Source organism: Diceros bicornis, chromosome 17, assembly GCF_020826845.1.
Source record: "Diceros bicornis minor isolate mBicDic1 chromosome 17, mDicBic1.mat.cur, whole genome shotgun sequence".
Taxonomy (NCBI): Eukaryota; Metazoa; Chordata; class Mammalia; order Perissodactyla; family Rhinocerotidae; genus Diceros; species Diceros bicornis.
The window spans coordinates 38,442,237-38,449,710 of record NC_080756.1 but is presented as its reverse complement, the minus strand read 5'-3'; positions in this window follow the sequence as shown (position 1 = coordinate 38,449,710).

Genomic DNA, 7,474 nt, shown 5'->3' with positions numbered 1-7,474 from the left:
TCAAAATCCCCAAAAACCAACTGAAAATGGAGAGTATATGTTCTTATTTAGGATGATAATAATAAAGGCAGCTGACACATGGAGCCACCACTATCCTACCTGGTACATTTGGTTGAAATAAAAGGACACCTCCTTCTGAATGACCTTGCCCAGTAAGCAAGAGCATAGCCAGCAAGAGATGCAAGGAGTGACTTCAGCCCAGTTCAACCCCTATTCATCTCCTCAACTGGAAGCCTTTGGGCCATGTAAAAACTACACAGTTGAGTGTGGGGCTCTGGCTTACTATATGCCAGGAACTCTGTTCCATGCCTGCCATATACACTATCTCTGTTAACTCTCACAACAGCTCTGTGAGTTAGGTGCAATTATTGTGCCCATTTTACAGAGGTAAACTAACTTGCCTAAGGTCACAACTAGTCAGTGGAAGCATCAAAGCTGTCAGATAGGCATTCTGACCTCAGAGCCCTCATTCTTAGCCACAATGAATTATTGCAGGCATCATTATGTTAAACTAGGATTTTATTTCATACTTTTACATTTTGTTATTTGTATTTTGTTAATTATTTGGCTATAATATATGTGTGTTAATGGTCATGGGCTAAATAAGACCCACATACACACTATAATCTACTGTTTTCTTATGCAACTACTTCCTAATAAATGGGTGGGAGGTATATCTAGAAAGATATTTCACCAATGGTTTCAAATTTTTCATATTTGAAAGAAGAAAAGATTCTTCATTTGGAAAAAAATCTTTGTCATTAACAGAAAAGAAAAATTTACTATTAATTTTAAACTGGGCAAAGAAATTAACACCAAAAATATCCCTCCTCTGACACACCCTTCAAAATAAAAGCTTAGTCAGCACACTTAAATTAGTAAAAAAAATTCCCAAAGGTAAGATAAACAGTGTAAGGTGTCCACACAGACAAGCAAGCATATGCTCAAAAAAAAAAAAAGTATTTATATTACACTAAAAATATTTTACTTAGTAGAAAAATACTGGTTAAAGTATTTTTCAACTCAAACTAGTTTTGCCAAAACAAAAGTTTTCTTTTGAGTGGTTGAGAAAGCCAAGACTATTCAAAGTGATTTTAAAGCCGTTTTACCTATTACTGTCTATGCTTCCAAAGGAAGCATTGGCAAACACAATTTGGCTGTTAAGGGAGAGAAAACACTGTACAATATTTTTTTCATTGTCCAAATAAACCCTTAGTTAAGAAACGTCTGGGTATTGGGTAAAATTAGTATATACTGCAGGCTACATAGACTGTTAGAATGTTTTTCCCTTAAGTGATTTGAAACAACTGAGGGTGTGGTGCTCAATTCCTATAGTACTTGTAGAAATGCCACAAGAATACAAAATCTATTTGCTTGTTTTTAAAGTTATCTTAAACTTATAGACTTTGGGTTACAGACTTGACCAAGCAAGAAGCAGTAGAAGAGGAGGAAGACGAGAGGGAGGAGGAAGAGCACATTGCCATGCCTTAGGAAAAATTAGTTTCAAAAAAATATATATATATATATATTTTTTTTTTTGAGGAAGATCAGCCCTGAGCTACCATCTATTGCCAATCCTCCTCCTTTTTTCCCCCTTTTTCTCCCCAAAACCCCAGTAGATAGTTGTATGTCATAGCTGCACATCCTTCTAGTTGCTGTATGTGGGACCCGGCCTCAGCATGGCCAGAGAAGCGCTGCGTTGGTGCACGCCAGGGATTCGAACCCGGGCCACCAGTAGCGGAGCACGAGCACTTAACCACTAAGCCATGGGGCCAGGCCCTCAAAATACATTAATGGAGCTAATTGGAAGGAGAAAATTTCAGAAATGATTTCCCAGGTAATGATGTTTCACTCACAAAACAAACTTTAAAAATAATGTTATTTCATTTCTAGTAACTACAGTTCTCTCTATGGAATCTGAGTGGCCTAATAAGCCCAGGAGGGTCAAAACATTCAAAAAACAGTTATGCTTTTTTTTCCTTTGTTTAAATTAGTCACTAGATACAAATCCACTACAGTTAGTAAGAATTTCCAAACGCAAGGAACACATAATTGTAAAATACAAAAATATAATCAAATAGTCAAGATTTAGAATGTTATATTCATTCATTCAATGAATCTTTATTTTTGTCCTAGTGATATTTCAAGAAAATTTCCGAAAGTACCAAAGACAGGGTTCCAAGATCATTAAACAAAAATGATATACACATATCATGTTTTCACAAAATTTAGAGTGACCTGTTTTCTTAATTATTTAAATATACACTTAATTAACTTAGTACCAAGGGCTGGTGCATATGTTTCTACATGTTGGACACTGCCCAGATAGCTACATTACCACCACATGTTTAAAGAACTATCAAGTGTGTGTTTGTTCTCTCTCTCTCTCTACAAATATATATACATTATTTTAGAATTTTTCATTACATAATCAACACTAATAACAATTAATCATAATTATTGTTCCATAAATTACTAAAATTTTAATCATAATTTATGAGTGAAATGTGTCGATAAGAAAAAGGCTATATTAAAAAAAAAAGCCTATATTGACAAATTTTCAAAGAGAGATGTTATGCTTTAATTGCAACACTTATCCTGCACATATATTTTAGAGAGTAATATCAAGCAATGAGTAGCCCTTATCTTTATTACTCATCTTCTCTTGTTTCTATTTTTACCTTGTGTGTTTATTAAAGTGTACAGGGTAAAACCAATCGGGTGCTTTGTCTACAAGTATCAGGCAGATTTACTTGGTTACCAGGGTGTAAAGGTCTATGTGGGGAGGATGAATTTATTTTATCTTTGACAAAATGATTAAAATGGTAGATTATATGCTTTTATTTCACCTGAAAGCAAATATTCCGAAAGGGAGTTATGAATGTGATATATTGGGAAGCAATGAACTTCAAATTAAGGTGTAATCTCTGACTGTAAATTCTGAGATCATTTAATTTACTACTGTAGATACCATGTTTAGAACATGTGGGGAAAAAAATCACATTCCTCTTTTCTAGGAGCTGATTCTTAAATATTTTTTTTTCCATTGGAAATCTTCCTTTTAAAATATTGAAGGGAGTTAGTATTTAAAAATAGACTGCTCTAAATAAATATTCACAGCCTCCATTTATTCGAACAACAGGTAAAAATAAAAGCATCTCTTGTTTCCCTCCCTACTAATAGAGCTAACAGGGACTCAATGTAATGAAGAAGAGAAACAGGGCTCTTTAGTCCTCACCATTCCTCAACTAGTGAGTTTCGACTGATATCTCAGAAATGGGCCAAAAAGCAGGAGTAGTCACTTACATCCCCCAAGAAAGCTGTGAGCAATGGGTAAGAATCTGTGCCCTTATATTTTAGAAATACTAAAAGAAAGTATAGATACCCCTTTCCATAAATCTCACTTTTTTTTTTTAATCACGATGTATCAATATAGGGCTACTGAATCAAAAACATATGGATCTTACATATTTTCAGCATCAATCTAACAGTGAATGTAGATTTTAGGGGAAAAGGGTTCATTTTGAAGATGGACTTCTCCATATTCCCTGTAATTATGAGCTCTGAATAAGCCGTCTTAGCAATTGTCTATTGTTGTCATTTATATAATACAGTAAAATTTTTTCATTTATATAAGAACAGTATAGCATCACAATTTCTGTTACTAAAAGCTGCCGTAGTGAGGTTTGCATAGACATGGAACTACCACACCTTTCCACGTATCCCTGCTGAAACAGAAGATAATGAAATACTAGTTGATGAACAGGGGAAGCACCAAGAGGAAAGACATGTATGGATTTGATTACTTCAATGTAAGTGAATAATCTGGTGATCTAATATTAATTAAAATATTTTGAGTGACTTATTAAACACTAAGGGCTAATTTTAGTGTTCCTTCTACCTACCCATCCTCTAATCACTAGTATTTCAGATGATTTGGCGTTTCCACTTGAATATGGCTATAAATTCTTACATTGATAAAACATCATCTTACCCCCTAAATCAGTCATTCGCAAATTTTTCCATCTCAACACTTGAGAAACATTATAAGTACAATTCTATTGGCAACAATGACTTATTATGGCAGTAAATCTTAATTAGGGACATATATTTAAACAAGAAGTATTTTTAAAAGTGCCTTCCTCATCCGGCCTTCTGAATCGCACCCCATAGAAAGGTTGTATCCTATGGTTGAGAATCATTGCCAGTTTACTTAAGGATGGAACAAAATGTTTAATTATCAGTGTTCATGCCTGAGATGCCTATAATAAAATTGCTGATGACTCGTTAAAAAGTATTTAGATAACACCAGTAATATACTCCTGGTTACAAATGAAAAATACTGGTATTCATCCAAAAGTCAGTAATATATCTGCGTAAAAATATCCATACGTTTTCAGAGTGTAAAAATATTAGCAAAGTGGGAAGATAAATGCAATTTCTAGCTGATCGGTAATTCCTTATTTTAGTCCTTGCTTCTAACAAATTCCTCCATATATAGGAAAGAGCAGATTTTTCTGCTTCATCCTAAAAAACAAAGAATGATTGCTACTCTCTTCCCCCCAGTTTCTATATACAGTCACTAAAATCCATCTGCATTCCAGCCGTCATTACAAATGATAGCTTTGCCAGATCTAGTCCCATAAATTGATATATTGGAAAAATTGGCATGAATATTTAAATGTCCTGCCATTCTAAAGACTAAGCTTTAGGTTTTGTATTTATATATGAGTATTAGGAATTTATATATGACTATACATACATATGTCTTGATATATTCATGCATAGAAAAAACTTAACTAAATAGAAAATTTAATTTCTGTTATTTTTTTAATGTATATACTACAGAGCTATATTGTCATCTTTGATAAATGTGGGAAATTGAGGCACAGAAGTACCCTCTAGGTGATAACCAAACAGCATATGACAAAGAGCAGAAAGACTGGTAAAATGCCCAGGCCTTATGTGCTTTGCTCTCTGGTCTAAACACCAGATTGCCGTAGAGAATCCTATAAGGAATTCTTTAGGATGAGAACTGAATAGTTAAAGCAAATGAAAGATGTATTCTGAATATGGGGATTCTCAGCTACTATATTTCTGTCGTTTCTGGAAAATGAGTTGGTTCTCCAGAAGTGTTTGGTATAATAAAAGAGTCACAAGGTATTTCTAATGGCTTTTTGTAGTTATTACACCACCTCCACCATATAGGAAATGGAGAACATATAAGTATTTTTTCCTTCAATGAAAAAAGTTGATACATAAGATCAGGTAGAACAATTAAGATTTAATGAACCAGTATACGCAAAATAGACATTTAATGACTAAATATTTTAGATGATTAACAGAGTCATAATATGTGATTTTAAAATATCTTGAAATCCCCAGAAAATGGAGATACCTCATTTTTTACAAATGCATTTTTACTAAAACCTTTATTAAAATACTTTTCACCACTTCTCGTTTACTTAGATTTTGATTTTAAAGTAAACAGCAAATCTATAGTTTAGAAGTGCCTTTTCTAAATCCTTAATTTCAAACTCAGTGAAAATAATCATTTGCCTCCCATTGGAATGATAGTTGGTGAATCGAAAGGGAAGCATAAACTCACATTCACCTATATTTCCATGTGACCACGAACAATGATTCTGGAATTATAAAGTGCTCTTTCTAACTGTTTGGTCAAAGACCACTGATGGAATCACCCCAAGAGCTCAGAGAAACATATATCATGCCAGTAAATGAGTCAATAAAATTATAGATTAGTATGATTTTCTGTAAAGAAAATACACAAAATAAGAAAATAATGGGATGGTCAGGGAGTCTCCTCAAAAAAATATATATATATCAAAATATTGGACAAATATTTGGATAAATCGAAATAGTTGAATTAAAATATATCCATAATATATGCACATTTTACTATAAAGGTTTCCTTATTTTTGTTAAAAACTTAATTTTACCAATATACTATCAATGTAAGATAGAGCCAGACCTGTGCCATAAGCACATTCAGGGTAATTGGCGGTACGCTGTAGGCATCCAATCTGAAAGCAAATCATGAGAGAGGGGGGAATGACATTTAGAGACAGAATAAATTACATAACACTGGAACATCTGAACCAAGCTCGGAGTACCAGGGAGGATTTGGGGAGGGGTGCCGCAGAACACCTGACAAACAAGATTGCTTTTGGTTTTTCAAGCCTACAAGTTGACAGAGAACTGTCGACACCTTATGGAAAAACCTGAAAAACATTCCAGTGAGTTCTGCTGCTATATTTTTTGTACTTTCTTTCTTTTAATTGTCATTCAGAACAACTTTTGAAGAACAAAGCCCAAGTGCATTCTTAAGTTTGGCTCTTTGTTCACCAATTCAAAAAATAAACTCGCTTTGTGACACTGCCTGACAAGAAATCACAATATTTCAGAGATGCTCGACTTCTCAGAGGAATACACAGTAGGTATTGATGTTTTTAAATATCACATGTCTTGTATTTAAGCTGACACACAATAAAGAGAATAGAAGATGATGAAATATAATTCTATATCATAAAATATGATATATTATCATTGTACAATGTATCAGTGGTGTTTTACTGGTTATAGCTAATGGGAAAATTTGAGAAGTTTCTAAAAGTAGAAAATAAAAATTAGATAGTCACCAAAAAAGGAGAGGTATAAAGTGAATCGTGATACTATTTTATAATAAATTTTAATAAAACAGTCAAATACTGGGATGAGACACAGGCAAATGGCAGAAATGACTTACCAGGATACAGGAAATCCACGTTAAGATTGAAAACATAGTATTTTTCCTTAAAAGAATCCAAATTATTCAAGCTGTGATATATGAAAATCCTAGTTAGGTGGGGGCTTTTGGAGTCATCTAGTCATTTCTTTTTTCTAACTATTCTTTAATTTCCATCTACCCTCTCCTTTTTCATCTGCAATTCTACTCATCCATTTAAGGCAAGTTCCCCAAGGATGCCTTACCTGAAATCTGCAATCAGACTATTAACTCTTTCCAAGATATTGCTTGTTTAATCCAGCCTCTGTCTGGATGCTTTCAGAGATGGCGTTTACTGCTTGACAGAGCACTGCATTTTTGAACTACTTTACATCCCAGAAAATTCTTTCTCACAGTGAGCCAAATTGAACTCCCTCTAATTTTAACATGCATTCAATAAACATTTAGAGAGTGGCACCTATATAGGATTAAAATAGGTATGAGGTATAAATGTAAATAATGTATAGTCTCTGCTGGATTTAAATCCTGGCTGTGGGAAAGTTTCTTTTCTGTCTGATTTTTAACGTAATATGTGCTCATTATAGCTACTGAAAAATGCAGAAAACATAAAGAAGAAAACATGGATGACCCAGACCTCAGCTAACAAATGAATGGTAACTGTTAAGGTTTTGGCATATCTCTTTCTGGTCTGCTCCCTCCACTCCATTCCCCCGCCACCTCCCCCCAACT